This window comes from Anser brachyrhynchus, assembly GCF_964034855.1.
Source record: "Anser brachyrhynchus genome assembly, chromosome: 4".
NCBI lineage: Eukaryota > Metazoa > Chordata > Aves > Anseriformes > Anatidae > Anser > Anser brachyrhynchus.
Genome location: NC_137698.1, coordinates 31,092,217 through 31,111,328, shown reverse-complemented (window position 1 = coordinate 31,111,328; position 19,112 = coordinate 31,092,217). Strand labels below are relative to the sequence as shown.

At 38.6% G+C, this 19,112-nt stretch overlaps 1 long non-coding RNA gene across 1 annotated transcript; it reads left to right on the top strand.

Moving 5' to 3' along the window:
- Positions 1–939: 939 nt before the first annotated feature.
- LOC308194182 lies at positions 940–18,350 on the top strand. Its single transcript, XR_013950363.1, has 3 exons — positions 940–3,897; positions 8,866–8,954; positions 14,620–18,350. It is a non-coding gene; the product is annotated as an uncharacterized lncRNA (long non-coding RNA).
- The last annotated feature ends 762 nt before the right edge of the window (positions 18,351–19,112 follow it).

The window sequence follows — 19,112 nt, the reverse complement described above, 5'->3', positions numbered from 1 at the left end:
TCTCTTTTCTCTTTCCTGGAAAATTAGTCCAAATGCAGGTAGAAGAAAAAAAGAAAAAAAAAAAAAAAAGAAAAAAAAAAAAGCACCTACCTAAGGAAGAATACCTGGATTCTAGAATTTCTTCTCTCACTCCAACAGTCTTACCTGCACCAGGTCTAAGGAAATAAATACAAGAAATTCCAGAGAAACTGTTGAATACAGAAACTTCAGAAATGATAACTACACATGGGAAATCCATGAAAGCTGACATTCTAAAATTACGTCAAACCGCACTGAACACCTACTATAAATATGATTTATCTCCTCATGCTAGGTTTTCTTCAAGAAGGCCATAGGAATAACCAAAGTTTTCTTCTTCAAAGCACTGAGTTCTAATTCCTGAAAGAACATCTAGGAAATAAATATATGTTTTGTGTATTGCTATAAAGTCTCTTTACCCTGCTAAGGTCACTTATGAGCAGCATTATCAGAAAAAGAAAAAAGATTTATTCTGATTTTTTAAAATAATTTCTCTACTAGATAAGTGTATTTTCACAGTAATCTGTTAATTTGTCAGTCCCAAGACAGTGTGAGATGCAAAAATCAATTTAAGATGGCTGGTGGATGCAACAAGAATGTGGATTGTACAGGACAAGGGGGCACGGACTCTAGGGCGAATAGTTTGGTATGAGTACATTCATCTAATTCTTTCTGTGCTTCAGGTAGTTCACAGATAACATCCACTGAAAATTCAAGGCATTTGTCTTCTTTATTCAAGTAATGGATCACAGCCAAGCCAGATGTTTTCATACATGACTGTTAAGATTATGGATTGTTTATGTTTTGACCCAAACTGTATTAAGTTGATTAATTGACACTTTTGAATCAGTAAACCAGACCCCCTTAAAAGTTCAGCCACAGACAATAAACATTTTAAATGTTCACTAACATTTTTTATTTTTTAAGGTTTTTTCCTACTTTGTTAATTAAAAATGAGATTTACCTTAAAGAAAGCAGTTTCTCAGAAAATTAGGAAATGATATTTAAATCAAATAGTTACATTTTTCTATAATTCCTGTGATAAATGGGCTAGGAAGTAATAAATTTCTAATCAAACATATTTGGCTGAACTGAGTAAATTAATTTACAACTTGCTTCCTCTAAATAAATTTAGAAATCCTGAACTGCTAAACATTTCTATCATAGTCGGGTAAGGAAAAAAAATGTTTTCCTTATGCAGAGATGTTTTTCAGACAGAAAAACAGAGGAAAAAATCTATCTGTCTCATATAAATTTAATTTCTTTGGGGACATTTAAGCCATACGTGTGGAAAACAAAGTTTGATACATTCATTTCCTTCCCATATTCTTCATCACAGACCCAATGTTAATGCCATAATAAATATGATACAGCAACAATTCCATATAGGTATCCAGGAAAGACCATTTTTCCCTCAAGCACCTGATACAAGCATTAGACTTGCATAAGGAGAATGCATATCTAATTGAAGCATCCATGTTCACTGCCAGGGAGTACTATTAGTCACCACAGTAAAAACAACCAGAGAAATTAAGGTCTGTATTAACACAGATAAGCTGTAGATCATCTCCAAAAGTCACTCATCCAGACTCTTCAGATCAGATTTTAGAGGGGCCTGAGGTTGTTGGTTTTCTGTGTTTTGTTTGTTTGTTTGTTTGTTTTTAACACCACCACCCCCTCCCCCCCCAAAAAAAAGTCCTTAAATGGTGTGGGTCTGAAAGTACCCTGTAACTTTTAGTGCTCCTCAGTGCACTTTTGCAGAACCTCACGCTATTTACAACCCTGAGTAGGTACCTGCTTTACCACCACTATGCATAGAAAGGATGAAGTCCCATAAAATATCATTGCTCGTGTAAAGCAAACCAACCTTTACAAGAGCCAGCTAAGCTACACAGAATGCTGATAGGAGATGTGGTGTAAGTTCCACTACTCCCAAGGATTTAAGCATTGGTTCTGAAACAGGCTGTGAAACAACTGGTCTTTTTAAAGCACTGCACAATTGGATTTGCCTTCCATGTGGATGTGTAGGGTGAGGACCTTATGGTGGAAACACAGCCCTTCACCTCCCAGCTCACTCAGGTACCATTACCCTGGGGCTCCTTGCAAAGGGTGACCTGGGACGACCACTGTGCCTGCTGCTGCCAAGGGCAGCATTGCAAGATGCCCCAGCAGACACACTGATGGCCCACTCCAGCCACCACTGCCCCCCTGGCAGAGAGGCTGGGTGCCAGCAGATATCTGGGCACCACGGGCTGCGGGAGGCTGCATATCTACAGTGCCAGCACCCAGGAGAGGGCAGGCTGCTGGGCTCAGACATGGACAATGACCAGTCACAACTCAGAGGCTGCTGGGCTTGCAGTTTATGAACGTGCTTGTAGGAGCTTGTCAAGGAAGCACAGCCCCAACAGCACCCTTGCTGTGAGAAGGATGGTTACTAATGATCTCCCTGCATTTGACACCACTCACACGTTTTGCCTCTTTTTCTCTCACCCAGAGTGTCTGAATTAGAGTCAGACTCTGTCCTTTGGTATACTAGGCTAAAACAAAGGAACTCCAGAGATGATGAGAAGTTACTCCAGGTGGTATTTGAGGGCTAATAGAGTAAAATTTGCTTCTGTGCCTGCAGCTACTGCTACTCGTCTGCTTAAGTAATAGAGCCTTAAACATTTAAGTGATGGATGTTAGTGCATGCCAGCTGCAAACCAACATAGCAAGCTGTAAACACATTTTACTTGTTTCTCTCTCTCTCTTTTTTCTTTCTTTTTTTTTTTTTTTTTTTAATGTGTTTTTTTTCTCAGCTGAGATCCTCTCGCCTCCCCAGCATTGTATCACACTGACATGAACAGGCCCAGCCAGGCAGGGTACAGAGGTACAGCCTAATATGACTCACAATGTTCAGCAAGTTTTAGTCATCAGGCTTATGGTGCAGCCACAGTGAGCACCCAGACTGCAGCATTTCACCCATTGCAAATTTCCTCAGCTATTCCTTCAGCTGGAAAAACCCCCTATTGTGTATCTGCAGGATTTTTTCATTAAGCCTGCTCATGTGCAAACACTTGTAAGTTTACATATCTTTCAGTAACAAGTGCAAGAGAAATGTGTTTCCAAAACAGTTAGATCTGAAAACTGAAGCTGCCACATTTGTGGAAGTGATTTGTTTTGGACTCAGGTATCTGCTTCCTCACGGGGCAGGACTTGAGCCATCAGAGCCATCCTGGCAAAGATCAATTTTCTGCCCTGTATTTGATGGGGTTGTTTTCCAGAGATCTGACTGATTTCTGTTTACACAAATTGCTTCATCACTAAAAAAACACATTAGGTATGCTTAAACCAGGAGCATGGGGAAACTTTGCTGTTTTGGATTGCAGCTGTGCACTTAAATGACATCTCCAACATACAATCACCCAGGCCCAGACTTGAGTCTGTCTGTTTTCCCCCATATGTGGTTGTTTAATGGATAAAATACCTTGAGGCCCTGAGCTCTGCAAGAGGCCCTGATTGCCCTGAACAGCCTCACCTGCGGCTCCTACCCACACACCCTCTGCCGTAGGCCTTGGGCACCATTTTAGCTCAGGCCTGGGCCCTCATCCCTCCCTTAGCTATAGGGCTGGTGGCATTGTCCCCTAGCTCTGCCTGTTTTCTATCTTTTGCTGTTCCTGGCTGGACCCTGGGCATGGTCCAACCCCTCTGCTTGTCTGAGGAGGCTGATGGGTACCGTTCTGACTCCTGGTGCTGCCTGCCACCTGTAGATGTGGGGGACAGTGCCATGGGTGAAGGCTCTCAGCTTCCTGGTGTCTTAGGAAGCAGCTGGCCCTTACTGCACCCTGGCAAAGACAAAGCTGGCAAAGGACCCTAGGGACAGGCTGTGAAGGGCTGCAGGTAGGTTTGCTTTGTAATTGTAGCACTGTCTGTGCTTGTCCATCCTTCAGAATAAGCTGTGTGAACCTTGGAGGCAAGACTTGTTTTTCTGGGTAGCCATACATCTAAACAAGTGGTATGCTAGAGTGCCCAAGGTCTGTGTTCAGATGAAATGATGACAGCAACATTCAAGCAAAATGGCTCAATTTCATTAAGCTAGCCCAACTAAACATCCATTAAAAGCATATTTTTTCATCTTAACAGAATCTTCCACAGATGCCCTTTACTGCTTTTATATACATTCTTCTTCATATATATCTTTCAACTTCTTCATATGTATCTTTCAACTGCTGACTTCCAAAATTAAAAAATGAAATCAATTTGTTGACAGGCTTAACTCCTGTGCAATTCCAGTGGTTCCTATCCACTTTGCTCTCTGCTTAAACTCTGAATTGCTTGTGGTATGATAGGTTAGTTAAGTGTTGAGGTATCTGATGCTTAACCACTCTCTCAATGGGATCCCAAAGTATAACAAAATTAATTCTAGTGCATCATCAGTGGCATTTATGATTTCCCCTTCCTACATCTGCTCTTGAAGCTTTTCATAGCTCTCTGCCCTGAAAGCTTCTGACTATCTGTAAATAAGGCTGGTAGCCTAGCAACACTGAGTGAATGCATTTCCCTTGCTGAATAACACTGGGCATAATCAGATCAGCTTGTTATGCTATCTGCAGCATTAACACTGTAAGTTGGAGACAATTACAAATATTTTACGTACATGGACATTGTTTTGAACTGGAAAATTGTTTCCGATCCATCAAAGACCCATAAAGTGAATTAAAAATGCTGTGTTTAGTAGCAATTAAGACAGCTCCAGAACCAGATAAAATAGTCAAATTGAATAACCTGACCCCTCAAGGAGACAGGAGACCATCTTTGAATGCTTGTACTAACCAGCACAGGCAAGAAGATAATTTGATGCTACCATAGATATCTGGCATACAGAAAACTGCATTATAGCACATAGAAATGACATTATTCTCCTAGGCAGGGAACAAGTCCATGTCATAAAAATTGAGCAAGCACCTCCAAAAACAGTCCATAGCATGGTCTCTAGTCCATACGATTGCCTTGCTCTGAAGGGAAAACTTGCACTGTCAAATTGCATTTAATGCAACATATTTCATGGGTGGAAGCAATGCATGTCTTCTCCCTACTGTCATCCTTACATGCGAGGAGCACTACTGACTCTGAAGGATATTGTCTCTTGCTCTTTCCATGCCTTGCAGTGTTATACACCCTATTGTGAAGAAGGATGTCATAAGTGGTCTTTGGTCCCTGCATAATCAAAAAAGTTAGAGCATGAAAAGCTTATTTTTATACCAAAATGATGTCAAAACAAATTCTTCAATTTCTAGTGATCTATACAGACTTGCCATCTTCTTGAAGACTATTTTATTTGAGCAGAACTTTACATTTTCCAGCTGCTACATGTCTTCACTTCAGTACAAGGAAATCTTTCTTCTGCATCTTTAGTTGACCTTTTTAGTCTAAACAAGTTTGATTATGCTGGAACCATTTATTCATTGCCCAATGTTATCACAAGACAGAGTTTGTGATTCCAAGCACAAAATAGCTCTGGTTTTTTTCCTATTCTCCCCTTCTATCACTGATTAGCTCAGACATTAGCAGATAGCATGAAATCTGTTTTTATTTAGATTTTATAATCTTGAGTACGTTTTTTTCATTGGCAGGAAAGATACCTAACTCTGAAATAAAAGTAAGCAAGTGGATGAACCAGAGAAACTAAATCCCTTTCTGATAAGGTTCAAATAGAGAATTCATTCTGGTATTTTGAAAGATTATTTATCCTGATAAATAATTTCATGCAGCTTCGAATATGAAATTTTATTTCATATTGATATAAATATTGCTGAATCAAAATAACCTTTTTTCGTATTCAGTTCTAAGTAGCATATATTGCTGAAACCTTGCACAGAATGTGATTTACAGCCACAGTAAGAGTTTGGTTTGGTCTTTGCCACAAGTTTAAAGCACTTGTAACTGCTTTCTTAACTTGGTACGCAGCCCAGCATGAATGGAACTGAAGATCATAGGTCTGTAAGACAACTGCATTTATTTCCTGATACCTCGCTCCAGGAGCTAACACTGTCTGCTGTAAGTAATTGTACTTGCCATCCCTTTTTCTCACAAGGTGGCGAAGCTTTTTCTGCTCAGTAAAATCACTGCTTGCCACCCAGAGACAGACCTAAGAATCACGGATGTGTATGGTCTGAGGTTGTTGCAACCTGGAAGCTAAAATGTGATCCTGTTACCTTGGATGAAATGGTTATTTGGAAGCAATTTCACAGAAACCCTAGGAGGTCTATCTGCCTGTTTCTCCCATTAGCACTGCAACCTGTTTTGCACCACAGTTCCAAGCACCTCTGAATGTTTACTTCTCTTGCTGTCAACCACCGCTTACCTAATAACTGATGAGAGACCTAAGCAGGGTTATTAGGGGAGGGCTGCAGACAGGCAACTCCTAATCAAAAGAAGATGCCTCTGACTTTGGGGGGATAAAAAAGGGGATGGAGGAGGGCACAAGGATGAGATCAAAAGTAATGACTTGATGTAGCTGGAGGATTAGAAATGGTAGGTGATGGTGAGACTCTAGCAAGCAAAAGGATTTGAGCAGTAAGGGAGAGTGGAATCCAGCAAAATGGAGGATGAAGGACAGAACTGTAATGCAAGAGGAATAAGATGTAACAAGACTTAGAGCAATAACATGGAAAGTGACAGAATAGCAATATATTAACATCTGAGTGGAAGATAATTGAAGACTGGAGTTGCAAAGATGTGTAAATGCTGTGAGTGGGAGGAAAAACAAGAAAAAGCTATATTTTTGATATATGTTCTGACTGCAAAGGTAGAATGCCATCACACCTACCACACCATCTCTGATTCGCTTCTGAGATTCACAGTGAAGATTTCTCTTAATCATCTTAAATATCCCCTTAAAAACATTCAATTTTCACTACAGATAAGCTTTTCTTGGTTTCTGTTTCTATGCCGGTTTCTTAAGCAGGGAAGAGCTATCACCCCTAATGAGATTCTCTCCTTCCCTTCTCTGTGGAGAGATGTGGCTGCTCATAATGAGCTAGAAGACTTGGCTGGAGGAGGAAGAAAAAAAGTAGTGTGGTACCAGATTCTTTCAGGAAAATATTACTGAGCTAAATAAAGAATGACCTAATCAAGGTCTTTATTGTGGACAGACTGAATAATTGTAGAAAACTGAGGCCTGTTCCCCAGCCCACCTGGATGCAGTATTTCACATGGTCATAATTAGCTGCCTATTGTTCATTAAAATCTCAAACATAGTGTAATACATTATAAAAAATATCTATTTGCTTATTCAAAGAAAGTGTGTGTACTTGATAGGGAAACACTGAGCACAGATCTGCAGCTACACAGCCTGCTTACATAGAGGTTTGCTGAGACCTTCACAGGACTGTCTAAAGCTGTAACCCTTCCAGCTGAAGGGGGACTGAGAAGCACCGTAATGAATGATCGAGTACTCTGCTGCTTTCTGACCCCCTAGCCCCTCCTTGTATCTGCAAACATTCATTATTTTCTGGAAAGTCCTTCGGAAGCACGTCTCTTCCTCGGTGCTGCAGTGCCCTCCAGTGCTCAGAGAACATGCTGTGGCTGCCATTACCAGGAATCCAGAAGATACATGACACCATTTTATATCTTGTAACAAGACTGAATTCTTCATGATACTTCAGATCAAACACGACGTTGGTTTCCTAAGCATAAAGAAAATGCAGCAGCTCTATCTATCTACCTCTTCCTGGTGTTGCAGTCACTGTGATCCAGCCACAGTAACTACCCTCAGAAATACTGTGTTCGGTTTTGTGCCCATCACTTCCAGGAGGATATCGAGTTGCTCCAATGTGTGCAGAGAAGAGCAACGAAGCTGGTGAAGGGACTAGAGAACACGATGTGAGAAGAGACTGAGGGAACTGAGGTGGTTTCACGTGGAGAAGAGGGCTGATGGAAGGCCACATCAACTTCCTGAGGAGGGTGTCAGTATTTTTCCTCAGGTGGCAGCTGATAGGAAAGGAGGAAATGGTCTCAAGTTGGACCAAGTAAGGTTTAGATTGGGTATTAGTAAGAATTTCTTCACAGAGAGGGTGGTCTTTTCCAACCTAGCTGATTCTATGACAACTTCCTTCTCATTAGATACCTGCTCTAGAAGCTGCAGGACACCAGGCCTGAATCCACCTGCACTGCAGCCACAAAATAAGGCAGCTGTTCTCTGCCTAGTGCATGTGGTTTGTCTCGATGACCTGGAGCATATGCCTTTCCTTCAGCGCCACGACCAGCACTACCACCCACCAGCTTGCAATGGATTTTCTTTTCCAGGCCATCTCTTTTAATGCTTGAAATACTTTCCACCATAAAGAAAGCTGAGGTGACTTATTGTTATGCAAGTGATGCATTCCAAAAGAGGTTAAAATGCTCTTCTACCAAAAGTACTAACAGTGGTATACACACTGTAGTTCAAGGATGATGTTCAGAGTAGTTTTTTCCCAAACTTGAAGTTGCAGGTTATTTTAATGAAAAATCCTGATTAAGGATGAGTTAGCAAGGCAGAGTGCAAGCTTGTATCCTGTTACTTATATGCTTACATATTTCTAGTGCAGAGATTTGATAAATTCCAGCACAAGTGCTTTCCTAAAAACAAGTGGGAGAATCTGTACTTCCAGAGCAACTCAAAATAGATGCCTGGATAGGTTATGTAAGAGTTGATCACAAAAAAAAAAAAAAAAGTATATTCCAATAAATTAAGTTTAACAGGGTGAATCAGCTACGCATTCTGTGTATTTTTCAGTCAAGATGACATCTGAGAAATTGCCAGGTGGCCTAAATGTTATATATCATGATATAACGATGTCCCTCCCACTTTTTTTCATTTTCTTCCAGATGCGAAGTGTCTGACCAGCACAAAACCAATGAACTTCGGGTTAATACAGCCACGTGCAGATCAAATATGCAGCTTTCTGCTGTGTGAGGTGAGTCAAATAAGAAACAGGAAAAGATGGGGTGGCAGAGAGAGAAGTATGCACAAGGACATAACTAGAAGAAAGGAGGTCAGAGATGAAAATGAGTATGTATACTCATGGGAGCGGTAAAGGATAAGGGAGGCTATTAAGTGCTTTGCATTGTGAAACTACAATCTTCAATCTTCCTCTGCATTTTGTATTTGCAATAGTATTTTGTAATATTATGACCAAATAATAGGGGTCAAGTAAAAGTCTTGCAGGGAAAGATTTAAAAATTACTTTCCTCTCTGCAATTGTACCAGAAATTGAAAGCAAAAATGTGAAGTTGAGTATCACTGTTGGTCACCAGACCAGTACTGATAGGTTTGGGGACTAAGACTGTTTTCCCCAGCATTTGAGTGATTCTTATCCTGAGAAGTAGCTGTGCTTTCAAGGCACATTTTTTCAGCAGACTTAAATACCCTAAAGAGAGCCTAACATAAAGGGGCATGTTGGTGTTCACAGCTGATTAGGACCAGATGCTTGAGATTTGTAATGGACTATATTTAGCAAGTAATTATGCTAGGCAGACCCAAAACTTATAAATCAAGAAGAAAAAAAAATGCATAGTCTGACCTCTAATTTGGGTTAGCACCTGGGTTATCCCCCAGTCTCCAAAACATCTTCTCCTGTTAAGTGGCCTCATCTGGGTGCTGGGAGCTTGCATCAGGGCTGAGTTGTTAAGATTCTTTATATGGAGATATGTGATTTTGACAGAGCTGATGGGTGTTTACAGGAGAATGCTCTCTGGCTAGAGTTTTAAAATACCATTCACGTGGCTTTGCCTGTACCAAATCTGCGAAGCAGTAAGGTTCCTGGTCAACTTAAAATAAAGTCTGCTCTGATCCAGACTTTCAAGGACAGTTTCAATTATGTTGCAGACCAAGCCCTGGCTCAACATGGCTGGTGAGGCACAAATAAAAGCTGAAAAAGTGTCAGTAGGAAAGACTGTTCCCCAAATGCAGATTTTCTTCAAATCTTAATTGAGCTTGAATAGCAATATAAAGGGTATGCTTATTCTGTTAGTAGCATATTGTATAGGTAAATTCCACAGGCACTCTCATTTTCTTGCTGCAAGCATCCTTGTCAAGTACTTTGTCCCAGGATGCATGTTGAAGGATCGGTTCTGAATTGTTATGGTAATCACATACATACCTGGGCACCATTGTACTGACAGATTGTTGTGCTCACTTCATAATCATCGAATTTAAACTAAAGTTACTTTAGTGACTCTTCTGACATAGTAATACCAAATTATCAATCATTTTATTGGATACTAAAAATACTTTGCAGAAAAATTCTTAGTCCAAATATTTTAGTTTTACACGGTTGAGATGAAGTGTATTGTTACATTTATAGTCTTCAGATTAGTTGCCAATAGCAAGAACATTTTATACAAAACTTGAGTCTGGAAGGGTTTAAGATTTATAATTCCACTTTTTTATAATGGGAATTAAAACTTATGGGTATAGTCTGGTCTTCTACTGTAGCAGGAAAGCTGTTACTATCACAGTAACTGAAAAAATATATTCACTGGACTCTTGTGCAAAGATAGACAAATGCTTCTAAAAATTAGGCTAGCTATCTTACCTAACAAATATTTTTTTTTTATTTAATGTTTCGCTAAGCATCTCCACTGTATCTTTTTGGCTAGGGACCTGAGTCAAAAATTATTCTAGATGTAAAAGGGGCTCTCTTCCATATAGTGGTCCGTTCTTACTTTCCAAAAATAGATGTTGATACATGTTCAAAAAGAACTTGATAGCTGCCAAATACTTAAATGGTTATATAGTGGGAAAGGTGTCAGGCATTTTCCATCCCCAAAAGTTTTGGTGTGACTGGATGGCTTGTACTCAGTCAACAGGCAGAGACAGTACACTGCAGAGCAGAATGTGAGGGACATACCCCGAGTTTTATGAACAAAACTAATCACAGTAGGTGAACTTAAAATTTAAAAATGTCTTTTGACAAGACAGCCTCATTTCAGTTTAACTAGTAGGCTGTATATTTGGTGTTTGCTATTTGCATGTCCCCCAAATCTTGGGATGCTCCCAAATAACATTTTTTTTCCAATAGCTCTGTTTAAAATAACCAAAAAAAAAAAAAAAACTGCATTCTAACATCCCTTTCCAGTCCACACTAAATGGTATTTCTTAGCGCACTGAAATAAACTAAAACTCAACATTAGGGTCCTGCAGTTACCACTTTCAAAGGACCTGCTGTGACAACAAGTAAGCTCCTGAATTTATTTAAAGCATCATTTAGTTAATCTTCCTCTGCAGAGTCTGCTGCAGAATAACGTACATATATGTCCTTAGTTTATCTTCTAAAGCAATTCGTCAGCTAAAATGGTCTTTATTTTTACAGATGGAAGCAAAAATAAAGACACTAGGTGGCAGCAAACATCTTAAAACTGAGTTCTGTCTGTAGTCTGTCCCACATTTGACAGATGTAGGTAGGCGTCCGTGTGCTAAGTGCCTGTGGGGACTTCTTCCATGGTTCAGCGGCCTAACCAAAAAAGCCCGTGTTTTCTCAAGCTCATGAAATACAAATTTAAAGTGGGTTATTTGCTGCTACTACTTTCTGGATGGAAATATGAAATTCTCTTCCATCCCCACCCTATTTCCTCCCTATCATATACCTATACTTAATTTTGTGTAAATTATATATAACTGAGTAGGACTGAGTTCAAATGTTATCTCTTGACAGACTAAGCTGTAAACAGATGTGGTGACTTGTGCTACTTGCCTGGTTGATGTCTGTTTCACATTCAGTATCAGCTCACACTGTTCAGTATCATCACATTTGCATAGCACCCTATTTTCCCAACTGCAGCAGATTTAGGCACACTGAGTAAACACAGGCATTTTTCCAGAAATTTTTATCCGTCACTGCAGGTTTTCTGGTCAAGATGATTTCTAGTGCTTTATCAAAATGCTCCTATTTCAAGGTAACAAATACTACTTAAGCTACTGAAGAGGGAGTTAACCATAGACTTCCTACAGATTCTGGGAAGCCAGATGTTTCCTAAAGATTTGTTTTTTCTTTATTAGGAAAAAATGGATAATATAGGTTTTGTATGGGCCTTTGTAAAGTATTCTTTCATTGAACTGATTCATTAGGCAAACTTCTCAGAGGCTATTTTTATGTATATGCAGCTGTAAACTAAGGACATGCAAGGTACAGGAGTGACTGTTTGCAGACCTTGAAATGTTTGAAGACTTTGCTTGCTTCACGAGGATGGAATTTGTGTATTAGCGTAGAGGCAGATATTGAAACAGCACTGAAAGATAATCCAAACTCAGTTCCACAGAGAGCTTTTAAATCTGTATGTACTCACTTCAGAGTTGGAACACAGATTCCTGCGGCCTACTGCACTACTATACTGCTCAAGTGTATGCAGAAAAGTGTTCAGGCGCAGCTTTCACCACTGAAGACAGGTGAATCCATGGAATATCAAATCTTGTGTCTAGGTGATTCTTATTTCATGAGTTTTATGTTAATTGCCTTCTTAATAGGTATAAATGGACAGTCTTTAGCTTACATAGTCTAAAGAAAGTGTAGGCCTATGAAATGGGCAGAAAGGGTGTACAGCAGGAGTAAGACCTGAGCCAGGAGGCTGGGTATGAGCCCAGTGGCTTGTTTTCCTGCTCCACAGGAGCATCATCCATGTTTCTGGCAGCTGAGACTTCAGCTTTTCATTGCTCAGCTCAATTCTGTTGGGAGCCTTTTCTCCTCTTCAGTTTTATTTCCCAAACTTTTTTTAGCTTTCCAATATCATATTTTTTCATGGGTCTTTTTTCTGCTCCTTAACACTGCTCCCTTTTGGGTTAATCTTTCCCTCGTTCCAGTTATTTGACCTACTGCTTCTCTAACAATACAAAGCATTTTCTATCATTTTTCTTTCCTCCTCACTGGGATCTTATCCTGAAATATTCCCTTTTCCATGAAAAGAGGAGCACTTCATGAAAAGGGACTAGGGGGTGGTGTTTAAAAAAGTCTAGTTAAATTATTTTGTTGAAATTACCAAAGCTCTTAACCTCCAAAGAAACAAGACAATGTTTCATGTTATGTTATGACTTAATCTAGGCCTTGGGAATAGCTCTCAAGGAGCATGATGTCAAACATTTGTTAAACGTTTGAACAGTTACTTTGGGTCTAAATTCAGAGGCAATATCAATCAATGCAGTATACAACTTTTCAGCCCTTTTCTGCAAGTCTGTTTTTTCTGGAATTGCTGTTCTGGAAGAAATACTAGTCAGCTGCAGCAAATCAAAAATATTTTGTCAGACTATGCAATTAAGTATCATTTCTATTATCCTGTAAATATGTATATAGAGTAACACCCGTTAGTAGACAGTATGCTTTCTTATAGCTGCAGTTCTTCCAATGTACCAATTTAGCTTACAGAAGTAGTTTATGATGCACTGAAGTCATAAATTACAAACTCTTTACATGGTTTGTTAACCATTATGAATGAACTTTATAGGGTCTGTGAAAGGAAAAATCCATTTCATGTTCAGCATTACCAACCAAAGATGTTTTTCTCCTCTGGTTAAGAGGAAAAAAGTAGCAATAATAAAAAAGACAACCTTGATTTTATCTGAATGTAGTGAAAGGTTGGAAACTGTTTGCCAAGTTAAGCTTGTTCCCTTACAAGGAAATGCGGTTTTGGGAACAAATAGCATTCCAATCTTTTCCCCAGTGGGCATTATGCCATTGTACTTACAGACATTGTGTCATGGAAATGTGCAAGAAGGCCTGAAACAGCTAAGAAATGCATTGCCTAGTTCTGTATTTTCTACTACTTAGAAGCTACTGTCTAATCTTTACAACAGAAAAGGAGGCAAGCTGAGGCTTATGAGTTACTTGTTTTTCTGTTCAATTGACTTGATATGAAAAGCCATCTTATAACTTTCTGAAACAGCTAATAAATGCAAAATATGTTCTTGTTGAAATATTTTAACATTGATAGGATTTTTAAGCAGTTACTTCTGTAGGTGGCTTCCATGGTCAGAGTTGAACTTTTTAGCATGAACAGGGAAATCCTTCCAAATTAAAAAACAAATCTTTTTTGCTACAATATATAATGAAAATATTTTTAGATAGAATTTTAAAGAGACTTCTCTTTTAACACTCCCTGCTTTTAAAATACCCTTGAGAAACTAATAGCAGCTGCTCATTGTTTCTGACTTTTAAGGTAACTGTCTTATTAGTGAGGTATATCTGTAATTAAAAGGGTTTTACAGTTACTACTGCTCTTAAATGAGTCTTTCATAGAAAAATACTTTTATAAATGTATGATTTCTGCTTGGGGACCTTTTTCTTCTGTGATACTACCCAGTAGAAACATTTTTTTGAGTCCACGTGAGCGTTTTGGAAGTTCATTGTTTTCGTTGGGCAGGATAGTTCTTTTAATGAAATACAAAATCCTTTATAGTCCTCTAACTTTTAGCAAGCAACAGAGAACATTAGTTCAAGTTTAGATCTTAAATTCTTTTTTCAGATTACTTCTCAGCAATGAACTGTTCCCTGCCTTTTCAAGAGTGCTCCTCTTTGCTTTTCCACTTGGGAAACAAATTTCCACATAAACAGGGTATTCCTAATGTCAGTATTCTCTCTGTCTTGCTTACAGATACATTGGAGATAAGGTCAAGAGTACTGGCTCACAGATAACTCCCATAACACTCTTGTGCCACTTTCAGTGGAAGCATCCCTATTTTCCAAGGCATGAAAGCCCACATCAGGAAGAAATTCTGTTCTGAAGTGTACTTGAGACTTCAGGATTCTTGGTACCAAAGGAGTATCACTCAGTGATATGTAAGTGAACGAAGAGGGTAGATTTGGTGAATTTTATGACATACAGTTTGTTACCAAGGCAACTGTAAGAATACATCAAATAAGCTTTGAGCAATGTTTGAGAACCCTCAGAGGCATATATTTTTATTGCTTCAGGAAAGGATGATCTGTGCAAATATTACATTCCTATAATCACATCGCATATTGCATTAAAGTTGAACTTATCTATGCATTCTATATGATAAATCAACAGTGCAATGCATGGTGATCCAAATGTGCAAACACGAGCACACAGCTTTAGCAAGTATTTGACCCTTCTCAAACAGGACTTCATACTGGCTATTGGAAAAAATTAAAGCACAAGCAGGAAATCACTGTACCTTCTCCACTACAAAATGTGCACAAACAGTATTTCACTGATAAGATACACATTAATTTATTTTTTAATTATACTATCAAAGTCCTTGCACGTTTTTCCTATTAATCCATATTTAAATGTGGATATGAGCTTGCCAATTCTTTAAAGTTTTGCCAAGAACAAAACAAGAATAGATGAAAGCTCACAAAATCCCATGGTTAAAGTTTACATTTTCAGTGCCCTGCTTTATGTGGCATTCAGAGCCTTTGCATGCTCAAGAGAAGAAGTGATGCTGGTGGACACTTCAATTGTCAGTACTATTTTGGGTTCAACTCTTGTAATGACTTGCAATTATAGCACAGCTTCCTTAGGAGGGATGCGAATGAATGTTTCCTTTTCCGTAAGCTTAATATTCTCTTCAACATCATGGCATTTTTGTATATATTAAGACCAGTATTTTTAACTATTAGAGACATTCAGAAGTTTTCCTCAATTCAGCCCACAAGTTTCAATTCCATGAAGAAATAGCTCTGAAAGTGTCACCGCAGAAGCCAATACTTCACTTTTTTAATAACTACTATTTGTTAGATAAGTGTTTTTACCCCCAGTTTCTTTTTTATGACAAGATGATTCTCATTCCACCTTAGTAGCTTGGCAAATAAAGAATGCAATTCAATTCATGCTGCTCTAATTGCATATAGTTTTCAGACTAGGCCCTCTGTGATATTATGTAAAGCAGCTATGATGACTTTGCACAAGTTACTGAAGAGACAATTACAAAAATGTTGCAATGTTCATAAGAAATTTCTCATCCTTTTTAGCTGAATTCATGTTGGCTCTACAGCCTGGCTTCTGATACCCAAATTCAGCTGATAATAGATATCAAGATAATCAAAGATGTTAATCAATTTTTCAGAGAAATATTTTGATTTCTGAGTCCCCACCTTCTGTTATCAGTAAAAGAGCTGTATTAAGAGAACTCGTGGAATAGTCCTTCTTACTAAGCTTTTGTAATAGAAATAATAGTAATTTATTCTGGTAATTTGTACACTCAATATCAACTACAACTTTCAGTATGTTATTTTTAATCTACAATGGCTTGTCTGAAATTTATTTTTTTTAAATCAACTGAAATTCTTATCTGTGCTGTCAAGCAACAAATAGGGTTTGTAGATGTTTGAAAAATGCATGTGATTGAAAATTTCCCTGCTCTCATAGGAAAGGAAATTAATGTAAGTTGCTGAATTACCATAGGATATACAAATGAAATTAATCAGAATAGAATAACAACCCTATTACAGATCCCGAGCATCTCTTCTGGTGGCTGTTCAGTGACTATTTAACAACAACTTTACTGCACACACACTTATGAAGAGTAAAGAACAGAAGCATTTATCCAACTGCTATATCTATTGTGAATCACCACATTAAGTTTGTAAATTGCCTTTAGTGTGTTAGGATTTGTGACACTTGTTGTTGTGGCCACTACTGAGTACAACAAAGGCTTAAAATGTCACCACCACAGCAGAATACCTTTTTTAGAAGGATATTCTGTGTTTCCGTGAGTAAATGAATATTTCCAGATCTGTCTTCTCAGTCATCACTCACAGCCAATGAATGTGTTGTCAGAAGACAGCAGTCATTCAGTGTCTAAACATAGTCTTGGGATCTTGCAAAGCTAAGTTTTCTCTTCCTTATGCGTGCCTAAAAGAGCTACATCAGTCCCTAGAGCTTAGATCCAAAAGCTGGGCCCTATATTAAGGGTGGGCCACACCCTGGGAACTAGCTGACAGAAAAATAGCAAGTTGTTGGCAGCCTTCTAAGTGTGAGCCCAGGAGGCAGGGTCACAGACTCTGCTTCACAGGCCTCATACACTCAATATAAAAGCTACTTTCTAAATTCTTTCATTTTTAGCATTTAGGCCAGTAGCAATACTGATTAGCTACATGGTTGTGGACAGTAAGGCTGAAACCAGTACTGAAGAATCAGGAAAGGCTACTTTTAGGCCATGTTTGAGGTGAGGAGAAGATGGTGCCAGCTCTCACATTCAAATAAAATGTTTTCATTCTTCGTCTCCTTTCTATTTCCCTTCCTACAATCTTGGTATAGTTTTTCCTACAGCAGGACTCTATCCTGACAGCTTTTCCTTTTTTTTTTTTTCTTCTCCAAAGTAATTGCTTTTATGGTTTACATGGACAAGAAGCTTACCCATCAAAATTCAAGCACTCACAAATCCAGGGCTTTCTGCCTTCATAACTTTCCACAGCTTCAGGAAAGCAGAGCAGTCAGAGGGCTAACACCAACTTATTGCCTTAAGCAGGTGCTTATTTTGTCCCTGTAAGCGCCACAGGGAGCTCTGCATCAGTTCTCAGTCAGCATCACAGGTTCCCCATTCCTCTCTTAAGGCACTCACAGGTGCCTTAGCAGGCTCTTAGGCTGCCTCCAAATGTATCTGCAATATGATTATCAGTGCTGTCCTGCCTCCACTAATGGCTTGCATGCAAGTTAGGTGTATTTAAAGCCCTACAGGCAGTTTCTCAGGCAGTGTTCTGACCTGGCAAAGTAATATTATGAAAATTTCATAAACATGATGAAAAATGTATCATCTTCATGGGCAGGTGAGCTCTTAAGATACAATTCAGGAGGAAGGGTTATTTTCTCTTACGAATTTTCATTCTTATTTGTCAAAATTAGTTCATACTTATAGGCTCCTAGTTCGGTATTTAATAGTTCATGCTCTTTTGCTTTTTCTTCTCTCATCAATCCATCAGTAGTTCTTTCTAGTAGTTAAAAGATGAATTACTTCTGATAGCGAAGATGATTGCTCAGCAATTCAGCTTCATGCTGGGCCTGACAATAGTACGTGAAGAAAATTTCTTGGAGCTCTTATGTGCTAGCTGAAGGGGAAAAAAGCATATTTTAAAGTCTTGTCATAAGCATCTAAAAATAACATTGAGACTTCTAAACAAAAGATTGTTTGGGGGCTGAAAGTGAAGGGGACAAAGGAGTGGATAAAATGAGTGCAACTTTAAATTACCTTTCTATCTCTTCTTTCACAGGTTTCCATTTCTAGAGTCTGAACTGCTTTCAGAGTATTTTCCCAGTGTCTGATTAAATGAACAGTGATCATAAAATAGAAAAGCCAGGGCTTCTATCCTGTGTATATGCTTGGACACGATTTTCATATCTGAGCACACTTCCTGCCTCCTCTGAGTGCAAATTGTGCAAACTGTATTTAGTTACAGGTTTCATAACATTATCTTCCCAATACTTTTCCAAGCAACCTGGCCTAAAACTGTTGATTGGCCAATGTAATACTCTTCTGCAGTAACATCACTTTGATCAAACACAGACCTAACATTGGCCACTTGCCTAATTTCTGTCAGCTTCACTAACATATTCTTAAGGAATCTGACCTCATCAGCTTCCTATGAAGATATGATAAAGCTTCCTTCCTATCTACTTTGAAAACATTTCAGAACATAAATGTAAGATTAATGGCTCTTTCACTCTAATAATGTAAACCACATGACTTTTTAAATTAAAGTTAGTAGTAATCTGTGTATTCTTATGTTCAAGATCCGGAAACTGTTGTATTTATCATCAAAATGTTAAAAACAAGCTGGACCTCTCAAAGCATTAACTGTTTTCAATGGAATGATTCCTATTGTATAAAGCCATAATGATGGCCAAATATATTCAGTATCTTTATTAACTGTCAATATAATCAAGCAGTCCTTGCATTCCGAAACTCTGAAAAAAAATTGAGCAATCTTATTTCATAGCCTATCATAACTACTCTGAAATCTTTTTGCTGTATCATTCAATATGGGCAATTCAAAAATGGGAAGCATTATCAGTATGGACAGGTAGTCATTTTCATTTTCCATTAATTTGTAAACAAATGGGTGTCCAAGAGCTAACATTTGAGAATTCAAACAACGTAATGTTATTCTTCCTATATCCTACAT